At 42.5% G+C, this 16,158-nt stretch overlaps 1 protein-coding gene across 1 annotated transcript in view; it reads right to left on the reverse strand.

The window, feature by feature from the left end:
* Positions 1 to 9,030: 9,030 nt before the first annotated feature.
* The window catches only part of LOC145348090 (H-2 class II histocompatibility antigen, A-U alpha chain-like), a 76,706-nt gene continuing 69,578 nt past the window's right edge, over positions 9,031 to 16,158 (reverse strand). Inside the window, exon 5 of the mRNA XM_080196228.1 lies at positions 9,031 to 9,754. The gene's annotated coding sequence lies outside the window, so the exon portion shown is untranslated. The remainder of the gene's footprint in view (positions 9,755 to 16,158) is intronic.

The following is a 16,158-nucleotide window of genomic DNA, read 5'->3' on the forward strand; positions in this document are numbered from 1 at the left end:
TGGTTCTCCTGCAATCTCCGGACGTCTCAGCGATTGGCTGCAGCATCTTGAGAAGCCTGTTGAGTCCCTCTGTTGTGCCGACTGTGACTCAGCTGTGGCTCTCTGGGTCCCAGCTGTGGCTTGCTGTGACTCGGCCATTGCTTGGAGGCTGCCAGTCATGGTAAGGATCCCCTGCCCCTGGCTTTTCAGTGCAGATGCCATCCTTTAAGTGTAAGACTGGGAATGACAAACATCAGGCAGTAACTGATCCACCTGACTGCTCCCAACAGCCTCACAGTCAATCCAACATTGTTATCAGCCCCTCCTGCATCCCCTGGCTCTGTTGCTGCATCTCCAGTAACTGAGGGAGGAGAGATCTGAGAGGCCCAGCTTGTATCCTGGGGCCAGCTGTGCCCTCACCTCCAGCAGGTCCCCGTGTGCCAGAGGCCTCAGACGTTCCTTCCTCTACCAGATGCCTCACCACTTCACCCACTGATGTGAGAGTCTCTGGGATGATGAACTACGAGGTGGAAGCTGACATAAGACTGTTTCTGGCCCTGGAAGTCGCTTCATCTGCTTCCTCTAAGGATTCTTTGGAGTTGTCACAGAGAGGATGAGTGGGGTTGGGAGGGGGGAATGGGTGGTAATGCCAGATTGGTCCGATGCATGAAGGTTAAGCGTAAGGGAGGGAGAGGAATCTGGGCTGCGTGCGTGGTGCAGATCACCTTCTCTCCCACAAGCTCCAGTGCCCACTCCTCAAAAGGGGTGAGGACATGGATTCTGGAGACACCAACCCCCAGAAGCAATTTGTGTGAGTTACACACGCGTTAGAGTATTCCAGCAAGTGTAATGCGGTTTGTTGTTACCATGGAGGAAAAGCCAAGTCAGCACTTGCAGATGTGCTGATGGGGGAGGGAGGCAGTGGGATGATGAGAGAATTGTGCCTCTGTGATGACTGGGGGGGCAGGGAAGAGAGAGGGTCATGTCACTCAGTGTTCAGGGGTAAGGGGTGGAGGGGGGGCTTCCCCGATATCCATGGGGGATGAGGGATACTGTATCTGGCTCAGGGGTGTTCTGTCAGGAGAGCTGCTGTTCATTAGCTTTTTCTGCACATGTACAGTTTGTGGCTCTGATCTGAGCTGCAGTGTATCTGGTGAATTAAGCCCTGTCCACTGCCTCTATTGGCTAGAAATGGCCCAAATTTTCAATGTCTAAGTCTGTAAAATTGGGAATAAAAACTTGTCCAATAAATGGATCTGGAACTCTCCCATTTTCATGTGAGCTGGAAAGTTAGAAGTTTTCTTGTAAAATTCTGCCCCATGTGTCTTCTTCAAAACATAGCTTCTCACTTATCGTTGTCATCTACGGATTTAGCTACCACATCCTCACTCCCCTCACCTAAGTCATCCATATATATTGTAAACAGTTCAGGCCCCAGCACAGGGACTGTGGGACTCCATCTGTCACCCCTTCCAATTGGAAAAAGACAAATGTACGCATGCTTTATGTTTGTGCCAGTTTATCAAAAGTCAACAGGTTCTCCTAGCTGTTGGACATGTTATAAATGTAGCACTTTCAAGGATTTTGTTACTTCTGAGGTTAAAATAAGCTTGAAATGATCTTAAAATGTCATCAAATTTTGCAGACAATTCATTGATTCGTTGTCCAGCTATTATATTGTTCTCTGTCATGCCTACCGAATAAAGCAGTGTGTGCTTATCCAGACTGGAAGCAATCATGTATCTAAGGAATCTCTTTCACCAGAATCTCCAGTTTTGTGATTGATCTGGGCCTTGGATTAGGTCTAATTGATCTGGAAGAGTGGATTTCGAATTCATGGTTAACATTTTTAAAACCCATTTCAGCTTTTAAAGAACTGTGAAAATCTAAGATTGCATAATTGCATGCTTCTTCTCAAAGTGTTATTCAACACTTGGTGTTGCTGGGTTTCCACAATAATGACATTCATGGTCCCAGCATTTATATATTTTCAACAATGTCTGCCTGCGTCTATGAGTTAGGTTCGTGGCTTGGTGTGTGGCGCTAATGTAACTTTTCTTAAAGTTTTTTAAAACTATGTTCTCTACAGTTAAGCAGCTTTGGTTTTTTTTCATTATGCTGAACTCTCTGCTAGAACATTGCTGCTTCAATGGCTTAAATGGGGTTTTGTTTATTTTTAATCTGGACTTAATGCACTGATTTGGAATTTGGGACTGGGTGGCAGCTCACATGTTTTGAAGTTTTTTTTTCACAGTGAATTTAAGGTTTCACTTTAATTTTGGTTGCTGTTTCAGTTGGAAGATATTTGGACATCAGACTGAAAAGCAGTGTTTTTTTTCTCTCGCCCTGGTTTTGGAAATTCTGCTGGCTAGCTAGAAGCAAGGCTTTTTACCTTCCAGGAGTGAAAATTCTGCTCTTGGTGGTTTGCTAGCTAATACCTAGAGTCTCTCTCTCTCTCTCTCTCCCTGGTATTTTGGGAAGCTGTTTTGACTTCAAGTTTGTCTGTGTGTGTATCAAGAGAACTGCAGCATCCATTCAAAGGACTGAGTTCCAGCATCACGTGAGCATTTACATTTTCTGTGCTAAACCTGTGGCGAGGATTTTGTTTTTGGGATTTGTTTGGTAGCTGTTTAGGTTTATATAATATCATAGGTTTTTTTTCCTTGTTTGTAATTGGTAAACACTATTGCTAATTTTCTTTCTATACATATGAATTATATTCTTAATTCAACTTTGTTTGATAAAAGCTCCCTAATGGGTCACTTAAATCATACCTGAAATGAAACATCTCATGCTTACTGTAGCCAACTTCAAATTGTAAAACTTATGATCCAGGCAGACTTCATAAAACATTCTGAAGTTTTGATTTGAATTATGACAGGCACTATGCTCTTGGATCTGGGAAGCATCGAATCCTGGCATTTGCTGGGTTTTTAAAGCCACCTACTTGATAACAATTAATTTTAATTAATTATCTTTTTCTTTGCTCAGACTGTGCTTAGCTGCAAAGTTGCCAACTCAGGAATTGGCTTTGTCAGACAGCAATTTAAGCAGCAGTAGTTAACTTTTCTCAGGATTTGTGTTGTCCAGGAGTTTTAAATTTATAAATGGCCCTTGCTAGATCTGCTGATTCTGCAGTTAGTATTGAAGCTGGACTTCTGTAGGATTCAATGGAGTCTTCTGCTGCAATGAACAATTTAATTTCTGCCTTTAGCTTCCAAACCTTTCTTGGAGTTTCTCTCTGGCAATTTCTTTCTCCACCTTTGCCTCTTGACAATTTCTTCAGAAATTGAATTTCTTCAGAAATTGAATTTTTCTTCAATTTTTCCAAGATTTTAATTTACTCCTACAAGGATGTGAGTTGTTCCATTCATGGCTACTATGTTGTAAGGTGTTGGGCATAGTTTGATTTGTCTTAAGGTATTCATAGTCTTCGGTAGCTCAACAGCAAATATGTACTACTATAAACTATATACTCTGCACATTAAAGGGTTTAATCTCGGAGCTGTCTTCAAGCTTGCTTCTACATTGACCCCATGTGCAGGTCCTATGTTCTCTTACATCACTCTGTGGCTGGTACTGTACTCATTCCCATGTTAAGCCCTTATTCCCCAGAATCCCAGATTCTTATGCTCCCATTGAAAATTAGGCACACTGAGGGAATGTGCAAGTAATATTATTAATAATCAATCACTACATATGCACATGCAAAAGAGGAGCAGAAGTAGGCTATTTACCTCATCAAGACTGTGCCACTATTTGATAAGATTATGGTTGATCTGATTGTTTTTTTACAACTTTGTACAAGTTTTAATGAAATCTGTGACATGAGAAACATTTTCATGCACTAACGTTGTTCATGTAGCACAAGAACTGGAGATGTTACATTTCTAACAAATTGGTCGATCTTAAAAAACGATTTTAAAAAATGATCATCAATTCTAAGACAAAATTGCATCAAGAATGAATCAATGCTCCATGTGTTTAGAAATTAGTTTCAGTTTCAGGCAGCTTCATAAGGAGTGCTGAGAGCACACAATGTAAGCCCCTGCCAAATCCCTTTCCTGTGGCTGACTTGAATCTGGAGATATCTGGTCCCAGCCATGAGGTCATAGAGGTTTACAACATGGAAACAGGCCCTTTGGCCCAAGTTGTCCACGCCGCCCATTTTTTTAAACCCCTAAACCAATTCCATATTTGGCCCATATCCCTCTATACCCATTGTATCCATGCAACTATCTAAATGCTTTTAAAAAGGCAAAATTGTACCCGCCTCTACTACTACTTCTGGCAGCTTGTTCCAGACACGCACCACCCTCTGTGTGAAATTATTGCCCCTCTGAACACTTTTGTATCTCTCGTTTCTATGCCCTCTAGTTTTAGACTCCCCTGCCTTTGGGAAAAGATTCTAGTTGATCTGTGCCCCTCATTATTTTATAGGCCTCTATAAGATCACTCATCACTTCTATGCTCCAGAGAAAAAAGTCCCAGTCTGTCCCAGCCAATGGCCTTCATTTCATTTCCGTCTGGTTTTGGGACTTGCATGCAAGGTATGTGAGTTAAAATCTCTTTAGCTTCATGGTGTTGAGGTTAGCAAGCAAGAACTAATGTGGAGGGGGGCGGGGATGAGACCGAAAGCTCAGTAGGCACTAGGATTGGGAGCGAGTTGGGTGACAGGGTAAGATTGGATGAGAGGAAAATCACCGAGAGAAGCAGGATCCGAGTGGGCCTGGAGGTTTGGAGTGCGTCCGTTTTAACGCGAGGAGCGTAATGGGTAAAACTTAAGGCCTTTAATGTTTGCAAGGAATTTAGATGTGGTTGCAATGACAGAGACGTGGTTAAAGGAAGGGCAGCACTGGCAGCTAAATATTCCTGGGTATAAGTGTTTTAGGTGTGACAGAGGAGGGTTGAAGAGAGGTGGTAGGGTGGCGTTGTTAGTTAGGGAGCACATCACAGCGGTGCAGAGGGAGGATAATATGGAGGAGTTAGGGATTGAGTCGCTGTGGGTGGAGTTGAGGAATAGGAAGGGAGCAATGACTATGCTAGGAGTGTACTATAGGCCACCCAACAGCCCACGGGCAGTGGAAGAAGGCATATGTAAAGACATTTTGGATAGGTGTAGAAAGAATAGGGTTGTTGTAGTGGGAGATTTTAATCTCCCTGGGGTGGATTGGAAGGTGCCTAGAGCTGGGGGTTCGGATGGGGAGGAATTTGTAAGATGTGTACTGGAAGGGTCCTTGGAGCAGTACGTAACTAGCCTGACTAGAGAGGGGACTATACTGGATTTAGTTCTGGGTAATGAGCCAGGTCAGGTGGTTGAGGTTGCAGTAGGTGAACATGTGGCTAACAGTGACCACAACTCTGTCTACTTTAGAATAATAATGGAAAAAGATGAGTGCTGTCCTAAGGGGAGGGTGCTAAATTGGGGGAAGGCTAGATACAGCCGGATTAGGCAGGAACTTATGGATACTGATTGGGAGAGGTTGTTTAGGGTAAGTCCACGTTAGGCATGTGGGAGTCTTTCAAGGGAAAACTGAAAAGGGTGCAGGAAAAACATGTGCCGGTTAAGAGGAAGGATGGGAAAAGTAGGATTAGAGAACCGTGGATTACAAGGGATATTGAGGACTTGGTCAGGAAGAAAAGAGAGGCGTATGTTAGGCCTAAGCAGCTGGGAACGGAGGGGGCATTGGAGGAATACAGAGAGAGCTCAAACGGGGAGTTAGAAGGGCAAAAAGGGGGCATGAAATGGCTTTGGCGGATAGGATTAAGGAAAGACCAAAGGCATTTTACTCCTATGTTAGGAATAAAAGGGTGGTTAGAGGAAAAATCGATCCTCTCAGGGACAGGGGAGGGGAATTGTGCTTAGAGTCAGAGGGAAAGGGGGAGATCCTGAATGAATACTTTGCGTCAGTATTCATGAAGGAGAGGGACTTGTTGTCTGGTACTGTCTTGGAGGGAACTGTAGACCAGTCAAAGGAAATATCCATTACCAGGGAGGAAGTGTTAGGGCTTTTAGGTAGCATTAAAACCGATAAATCTCCAGGGCCTGATGGCATTTATCCTAGGCTGCTTAGGGAGGCGAGAGGTGCAATTGCTGGGCCTCTGACGCAAATCTTTGTCTCTTCTTTGGACACAGGTGAGGTCCCAGAGGACTGGAGGATAGCGAACGTGGTACCGGTGTTTAAAAAGGGTAGTAGGGATAACCCGGGTAATTATAGGCTGGTGAGTTTGACGTCAGTGGTAGGGAAGTTGTTGGAAAGGATTCTTAGAGATAGGATGTATACGCATTTAGAGCGTTGCGATCTGATTAGGGATACGTAGCATGGCTTTGTAAAGGGGAGGTCTTGCCTTACGAATCTGGTAGAATTTTTTGAGGAGGTGACAAAAACAGTTGACGAAGGATGAGCCGTTGATGTCGTCTATATGGATTTCAGTAAAGTGTTTGACAAAGTCCCTCATGGTAGGTTCGTGAAAAAGGTTAAGGCTCATGGGATACAAGGACAGGTATCTAGATGGATTGATAACTGGCTTGGGAATAGGAGACAAAGAGTAGTAGTGGAAGGGTCTTTTTCTAGCTGGAGGTCTGTAACTAGTGGTGTGCTGCAGGACTCAGTACTGGGGCCTTTCCTATTTGTAATATATATAAATGACTTGGAAGAGGGAGTAAGTGGTGTTTGCAGCAAGTTTGCAGATGACACAAAGATGGCTGGACTTGCAGACAGTGAGGAGCAGTGTCAGGCAATACAGCAGGATATCGATAGGCTGGTATATTGGGCAGATAAATGGCAGATGGAATTTAATCCTGATAAATGTGAGGTGATGCATTTTGGAAGAAATGATGTGGGGGGGGGAGTTATGTGATAAAGAGTAGACCTATTAAGAGTATAGAAGCGCAGGGGGACCTGGGGGTGCAAGTGCACAAGTCTTTGAAGGTGGCAGTACAGGTGGAGAACGTTGCAAAGAAGGCTTATGGTATGCTAGCCTTTATAGGAAGGGGTATAGAGTATAAGAGCTGGAGTCTAATTTTGCAGTTGTATAGAACATTGGTTAGACCGCATTTGGAGTACTGTGTCCAATTCTAGTCGCCTTACTATTGGAAGGACGTGGAGACTCTGGAGAGAGTGCAGAGGAAGTTTACCAGGATGCTGCCTGGTATGGAAGGACTGAGTTATGAGGAAAGATTGGGCAAATTGGGGCTGTTTTCCTTAGAAAGACGGAGAATGAGGGGAGATCTAATAAGAGGTGTATAAGATTATGAAGGGTATAGATAAACAGTGGTAAGCTTTTTCCTAGATTGGAAACAAATATTACGAGGGGCCGCAGGCTTAGGGTGGAGGGGGGGGTGGGTGGGTGGGGGGTGAGGTATAATTCAGATGTTAGAGGGAGGTTTTTCACACAGAGGGTCGTGGGGGTATGGAATGCACTGCCAAGTAAGGTGGTGGAGGCAGGCACGCTGGAGTTGTTTAAGGGTTACTTAGACAGGCACATCAGCAGAATAGAGATGAAGGGATACAGGAGACTGTTTTAAATAAGGATCAAAAGCCTTGGGACATCCCTGGGAATCAGTTGATTACTATGGACCTTCCAACATGTTTTCTGGCTCACTTGTCTTACTTCCGAGCTTCTGGGGATTCCCTGACTGTTTGCATAAGCTGTGCATGTTACTGATGATGTTTTTCTCTTTTAACCCACAGGTGCTTTGGTCCACCTTGTTGTCCAACAAGGGGCATACACGCGGTGGGTCGTGCGAGGGCTGCTCTTGGATGTTTCGAGAGTAGCCTAGTGCTTCATGTTGTTAGTGTATGCTTAAACTAGACTAGCTGCTGGGCAACTCGACAGGTCAGTGACTATCACTGTTTGCTGTGCAGATACATGGATTTGGGCCAGCGTCTGTGGGAGTTTGCGCATTCTCCCCGTGCTTGCGTGGGTTTTCTCCGGGTGCTCTGGTTTCCTCCCACACCCCAAAAATGTGCTCTTAGGCTGATTGGTGTAACAAACTGTCCCTAAATTAGTCTCCCCCCAATCTGGTTTCCAATGTGGAGTGCCGTAAGTGTAGACAAAGGTCACGGGTAGAAGAGGGAACTCACAATATGTTAAAATGGCAGCGCGGGCTCATTGGGCCAAAGGGGCCTGTTTCCCGTGCTGTGTTGTTCTTTGTTCTTTAACTCGGGCAGTGGATCTGGTGCTTACCCCATCCCCACCAGCTAGATTCCCATTCCGAGTTAACACTGGGACTTCATTATTATCCACCTTTGCATCCTGCTGAGTCCATTAAACATAGAATCAAAGAATCCCTACAGTGCAGAAGGAAGCCATTCAGCCCATCAAGCTGCACCAACAACAATCCCACCCAGACCCTATCACTGCAACCCCATATTTACTGTGCTAATCCCCCGACACTAACGGTCAATTTAGCATGGCCAATTCACCTAATCTGCATGTTGTAAAGTTGAGTTTGAGAAGTGTGGTCCCTTTAAAAGCTGGTGTTGGTTTAGTGCTTGGAGATTTAAAATGCAGGTTAATATGAGTACACAGACTGAAACATTTGTAGCAAAGACCGGGCAGCATGGTTGCCTTGGTAACAGGCTTTTGAATTTAGACTCAGTTTAAAGAAAACACTCAGCTACCAGGAGCCTGTTCAAATTTGAATTTGTTGTTGTTGATATCAGGCCAATCATGTTTTAGAAAAATTGATAGTTCATCACAGTTATAAAAACAGGAGAACTGCCTGCCTGCAGATCAACTTAAGGGCGACTAACTCCCGGCCTAGAGAGGAAAAGAGCAACTTTCTGCCAACTTCAAATATCTTTTAAAAGAACTCATCATCTATCTAATGAAGAGTTCCAATTCAGAAAGAGCTTACAGACTGCAGAATCAACAGAAGAACTCCAAAAGTTTCTGAAAGCCACAAACTTGGTTATATTTTTTTGAGAATGATGGAATTCTATTATTATGTTTTTGCTTAATGAATGAGTATTGTATTTATTTGAATAACATTCCAACAGAATCTTATTTTATTCGGTATGTTACTTGTTTACTTAAAGTCTCCTGTCAGTGAATAAATCAATTGTTAAGTTCATTTTAAAGCAAGTGTAAGGTATTTCTGTTAGTTAAGCACTAAATGTTACTGAAGAACAGTTCACACTTTCCCACACACTTTTAACAGATGATGAAACAAGGTATTTCTCTTTGGGGGATTTGGTGCAGCTGCTCAAAAGGGGATCAACCTCTGCATCATAACACACACACCTTTGGAGTGTGGGAGGAAACCGAAGTACCTGGGGGAAACCCATGCAGACATGGGGAGAATGTGCAAACTCCACACAGTGACTTGAGGCTGGAATTGAATCCAGGTCCATGGCCACTGTGCGACCTTCACAGAATTGTACAAAACATTTCAATGGACAGATTATTGACAGTAACAAAAACATTTTAAAAGTTTTTTTAAACTTGTACAAGTTTTAATGAAATCTATGACATGAGAAACATTTTCATGCACTAACATTGTTCATGCAGCACAAGAACAACAGGTGCTATATTTTTGACAAATTAGTCTCTCTTAAAAATGATTAAAAAAGATAATGAATTCTAAGACATAATTGTATCAAGAATATATCAATGTTCTGTGAGTTCAGAAATTAGTTTCAGTTTCGGGCAGCTTCACAGACAGTGATGAGAGCACACAATACAATGATGACAGATTCACAGGGCAACGAGAGGACACAGTGCGACAGTGATGGCTTCACCCTGGGGCTGAGCATCTTCTACCTCCCACCTAAATTGAAAAGAAAATCATCACAAAGACATTGAAAACAAGGCACACTGATTTATTAAAATTTCATTTCCTGCACAATCCCTCAATCAGTACATATGAATAAACAAAATAGAAGCAGAGGTAGCTCATCTAACCCCTCGAACCTGCTGCGCCATTTGATAAGATTATGACTGATCTGTTGTCTTTCAAGTTCTACATTCCAATCTACTACAATTAATCCCATGGCTAACAAGAATTTATCTACTTGTGCCTTAAGATTACTTAATGACGGGAAAAGATTTCTCTTCATTTCTGTCCTAAAGGGGTGACCCCTGATTTTAAAACAGTATCCCCTAATTCTGGATTCGCCCAGAAGAAGGAACATCTTTTCCACACCCACTTGCCAAGACTGTTCAGGATCTTATACACTTCAATCAAATCACTATCATTTTTCTAAACTCCAGTGGAAACAAATGCAGCCTGTCCAACATATCATCACCCAGGTAGTCATCTATTAAAACTCCTCTGAACCATCTCCAGTGCATTTAGATCCTACCTTAAATAAGGAGACCTAAACTACACATGGTATGAGATATGATCTCACTAACTCCCTGTATAATTGAAACATAACTGTTCAATTCCTCTCAATGAAAGATAGCATTCCATTAACCTTCTTAATCATTGCTGCACCTGCATATTAATATTTTGTTACTCATGCACAAGAACACCTGGATCCATCTGTACTTTGTAATTTTGTAGCCGCTCTCCACTTAATACTCTGCTATTTTTATTCTCCCTGCTAAAATGAACAACTTCACATTTCCCCACATTATTCTCCATTTGCCAGAATTTTGGCCAGTCATTCAACTTATCTATATCTGTCTGCCACCTCCTTATGTCTCTTCACAACATACTCTCCTATCTATCTTTGTGTCATCTGCAAATTTAGCTACCATGCCTTCACTCCACTCAAAGTCATTCATATAAATTGTAAAAAGCCGAGGTCCCAGCATAGACCCCTGCAGGGTTCATTTGTAACAATCTGACAAAAAGAAAAAGACTGTTTTCTGCCAGCCAGCCAAATTTCCACCCATGCTAATGTTTCTCCGCACCTTGAGCTTTTATTTTCTTCAATAATCTTTGGTGTAGTATCTTATCAAATGCCTTCTGGAAAATGTAAATACACCATATCTACATAGAACATAGAACATTACAGCACAGAACAGGCCCTTCGGCCCACGATGTTGCGCCAACCAGTTCAAAAACAATGACCCTCTAACCTAAACCAATCCCTTTTCGTCCATAAACCTATCCACGGATCTCTTAAACGCCCCCAAACTAGGCGCATTTACAACTGCAGCAGGCAGGGCATTCCAATCCCTCACCACCCTCTGGGTAAAGAACCTACCCCTGACATCCGTCCTATAACTACCCCCCCTTAATTTAAAGCCATGCCCCCTCGTGCTAGCTTTCTCCATCCGAGGAAAAAGGCTATCACTATCCACCCTATCTAAACCTCTAATCATCTTATATGTTTCAATAAGATCCCCTCTTAGCCGCCTTCTTTCTAGCGAAAACAACCCCAAATCCCTCAGTCTCTCCTCATAGGACCTCCCCTCCATACCAGGCAACATCCTGGTAAACCTCCTCTGCACCCTCTCCAAAGCCTCCACATCCTTCCTGTAATGTGGGGACCAGAACTGCACACAGTACTCCAAATGCGGCCGCACCAGAGTTGTGTACAGTTGCAACATGACACTGCGACTCCTAAATTCAATCCCCCTACCAATAAACGCCAAGACACCATATGCCTACTTAACAACCTTACCTACTTGATTCCCAACTTTCAGGGATCTATGTACACATACACCTAGATCCCTCTGTTCATCCACACTATTCAGAGTCCTCCCGTTAGCCCTATACTCGACACATCTGTTATTCCTACCAAAGTGAATTACCTCACACTTCTCCGCATTAAACTCCATCCACCACCTCTCAGCCCAGCTCTGCAACCTGTCTAAGTCTCTTAGGCTCCCATTTATCCACATCATTTTACTCCTTCAAGAAACTCCAATAAACTGGTTCAATAAATCCATGCTTACTTTTCCTGACTACCTTGCATTTTTTTTTAAAGTGTTCAACTGTAACCTCCTTAAAAATTTGATGTAAACATTCTTGAATTTAGGAAATTTTGTAAAATTCACAGTATCACAGAATTGTTATGTACAGAAAGAGACCATTCGGCTCATCATATCTGCACCGGCTCTCTAAAAGGGCATCATGTCTTAGGGATATTTCCCTGCCTTTTCTCCATATCCCTGCAAATGGTTTCTATTGAAGCAACCATCTAATGTCCTCTTGAATGCCTTGATTGAACCTGCCTCCATCACACCTCTAGGCAGCGCATTCCAGACCCCAACCACTCACTGTGTGAAAATGTTTTACTCACATCATTTGCTTATTTTGTAAATCACCCTAAATCTGTGCCTTTTTGTTTTTGATCCCTTTACGGTGGGGAATAGTTACAAAGAACAACCCAGCACGGGAAACAGGCCCTTCGGCCCAACAATAGTTTGCCCTTATCTACTCTGTCCAGTTCCCTCATGATTTTGAACATCTCTATCAAATCTCCTCTTAGTTTTTTTCTCTGCAAGGAGAACAGTCCCAACCTCTCCAATCTGATTGTGTTATATAAGATGCTAAAAGAGGATTGATGGGGAGTATGTAGAGAGGGTGTTTCTCCTTATGGGACAATCTAGAATAACAGGCATAGTTTTAGTATAAGGGGTTGCAGATTTAAAGGAGAGATGAGGAGAAACTTATTTCTCTCAAAGTGTCATGAATCTGTGAAATTCACTACCCCAGAGTGCAGTGGATGCTGGGACACTGAGTAAATTTAAGGGGGGGATAAACAGATTTTAATTAGTAATGGGTTGAGGGGGTTATGGAAAAAGGGCAGGAAAGTGGAATTGAGGCTGAGATGGGATCAGCCATGTATTAAATGGCAAAGCAAGCTTGAGGGACTGAATTGCTCATTTCTGCTCCTAGGTCTTATGTTATGTTCTTATAGCTGAAGTTTATCATCCCTAGAACCATTCTTATAAACTTTTCCTGTAGTCTTTCCAATGCATTCACATAATTCCATTAGTGTGACACCCAGAACTGTACAAAATACTGCAGCTGAGGTCTAATTAGTGTCTTGTAGAAATTCACATAATCCCTTTGCTCTTATACTCTATGCTATTAATAAAGCTTAATAAAGCCCATAATACTATATGCTTTATTCACTGTTCTCTCCACCTGTGCTGTTACCTTCAATGATCTATTCACATATACACCCAGGTCCCTCTGCTCTTGCATTCCTTTAAGAATTCTACTCCTTATTTTGTAATGTCTCTCCATGTTCTTCCTACTAAAATGCATCACCTCACACTTAAAACCATAGAAAAGTTATAGTATAAAAGGAGGGCATTTGGTTCATCTTGTCCATGCCAGCCCGATGATACCCAGGTGCCGGTTCAAATCCCATTTTCCTGCACACAGTCCATAGCATTCCATATGCCTTCTTTACAACCTTGTATACTTGAACTACTGCCGTTAGGAACATTAAGATCTCTCACTTCATCTACCCCTCTTAATACATTTTCATTTATTGTGTATTCCCTATAACTGTTTGACTTCCCTAAATGCATTATCTCACACTTCTCTGTGTTAAAATCTATCTGCCACTACACTATCCTTTATTCAGCAAATCTTTACGTCATCTGCAAATTTCCCAATTGTGCGCCCCACGTTCAAATTGTTAATATATAACACAAACAGTCAGGGTCCCAACACTGAATTTGCAAGGGTATTCACAATCATTACCCTTTGTTTCTTGTTACTAAGCCAATTTATAATCCAGTTTGCCATATTACCCTGTATCCCATGGGCTTTTACTTTTTTCACCAATCTGCCATGTGGGACCTTGTCAAATGCCATGTCAGAATTTATGTACACAACATCCACTGCACTACCTTCATCAACCACTCTAGTTACTTCCCCAGATAATTTAATCAAATTTATGAGGCAAGACCTTCCTTTGACAAATCCATGCCTTTCTACGTGACAGTTAATCATATCTCTCAGGACTGATGCTACTAATTTTCCCACCACTGATGTCAGACTAACTGGACGATAATCGTTGGCATTTCCTTCAATCCTTTATAAACAATGGAACTATATTTGCATTTCTCCAATCCTCTAGTACCTCGCCTTATCTGGGTGAGGGTTGGAAAACTCATCCTTAGAGCATCTGCTACCTTCTCCCTGATCTCGTTCAGCGGCCTCAGTAAAGTCTATCTGGCCCTGACAACTTATCAACTTTCAGAGATTGCAATCTTTCAATTCCTTCTCTTTCTTTCTGATTTTCCCATCCAATATCTGCGTTCCTCCTGGATAACAAAAACTGCATCATCCCTTTCCTTCGTAAATGCAGAGATAAAGTATTAGTTTAAAACTGTTCCCACAGCCTTTGCATCTTCTCTGCATTAGCTAGTTAAACATATTTATCTTTTAGAAATCCATGCCGGCTCTTCACCAACCAACTCACATTTATGTGACTCATAGAATCCATATAGTACAGAAGGAGGCCATTCGGCCCATTGAGTCTGCACTGACTTTCTGACAAAGGTATGGTATCCAGCCACTCTCCCCTGTCTGTAATCCATTCACCATGGCTATGTCATCTAAATGATTCACCTCGGGACAATTGAGCGTGGCCAATCCATTTAACCTGCACATCTTTGGATTGTGGAAGGAAACCAGAGTACCCAGAGGAAACCCACGCAGACAAGGGCAGAATGTGCAAACATCATACAGTCACCCAAGACTGGAATTGAACCCAGGTCCCTTGCACTGTAAGACAGCAGTGGTAACCATTGTGCTGCCCCACTAATTCAATCCCAAATAATTATTTCTAGAAGCTTGCCCACCACTGATGTTAAGCTAATTGGCCTATAACTGCTGGGGCCATCCTTACAACCTTTCATGAATAACATTTGCAATTTTCTACCTTTGCTGAGTCTAGAGAAGACTGGAGGATTATGGCCAGCACACTCGCAATTTCCAGTTTCAGTTCCTTCAATATCTTTGGATACAGCTCATCCAGACCCAGTGTCTTGTCAACTTTCAGTACCAACAGTCTATTCAATACTTCCTCCTTATCAATTTTGAACCATTTTAGTGGCAGAATTTCCTCATCTGTCTCCACGGACAGGTATCATCTGTCTCTTTCGGAGAGACAGAGTATTCATTTAATACTTCTGCCATGCCCGAGCTTCCATGTGTAAGTTCCCTTTTATTCCTCATTTTACCATGCTTTTTCTATTTTTGTGTCTGTAAAAGACTTTGGGATTCCCCTTTATGTTGGCTGAGAGTCTCTTCTCATAATCCTTCTTTGTTTCTCTAATGAGTATTTTCACCTCCACTCGGAAGGCTCTGCATTCCCCTTGGTTCCCAATTGTATTTTCAACCTGACACCTGGCATAAGCACACTTTTTCTTCTTTTTCTAATTTCTCTCTCTTTTTTAAACTCATGGGACATCACTGGCTGGCCTATTGCCCTTGTTCAGAGGGCAGATGAGAGTCAACCATGTTGTTGTGGGCCCCTCCCTGTACTCAATAAAGACTTAGATGAGGGGATAGAAAACCACATACTCGAATTTGCTGAAGACACAAAAATAGGCAGCATATTATGCTTTGTAAATAGAAGTAAAATTACTAAGGTACTGATAGGAGGAGGAAAAACTTACACAGAGTGTGGTTAAGATTTGTAATGCACCACCTTTGAATATGGAGGAGTATTCAAAAGGAATTTGAATTATTACCTGAAGAGGAAGAATGTGCAGGGTTAGGGAGACAAGGAATGGCACTGGGTGAATTATTCATTTAGAGGGCCTGTCAATGGGTAAAACTGGAAAACAGATTTCAGTGTAGAAAAGTGTGAGGTCACCCACTTGGAGCTAAAAAGAAGTAGAGTATTTTCTAAGTGGTCAATAACTAGAAACAGTAGAGATTCAAAGAGACTTGGGACTAAGACATAGAGCTCATTAAAATGTCATGAAGAGTTGGAGAAAATAATCAGAAAGGTGATGGTTTTCCACATGGAGGGAAAAAGTCCAAGGATGGGTAGACGTCATGTTTCAGCTTTACTAAACTCTGGTTTACCACAACTGGGAAACTGGGAACAGTTCAGGTCCCTCGCAATAGGAAGGAGGGAGGGCAGTGTAGATTGACTAAGAACATAAGAACATAAGAAATAGGAGCAGGAATAGGCCATCTAGCCCTTCGAGCCTGCCCCGCCATTCAATAAGATCATGGCTGATCTGTCGTGGCTCAGTTCCACACTCCCGCCCTCTCCCCATAACCTTTGATCCCCTTGCTTA

Source organism: Carcharhinus amblyrhynchos, chromosome 9 (genome assembly GCF_965287045.1).
Source record: "Carcharhinus amblyrhynchos chromosome 9, sCarAmb.v2.hapA, whole genome shotgun sequence".
Classification (NCBI taxonomy): Eukaryota; Metazoa; Chordata; class Chondrichthyes; order Carcharhiniformes; family Carcharhinidae; genus Carcharhinus; species Carcharhinus amblyrhynchos.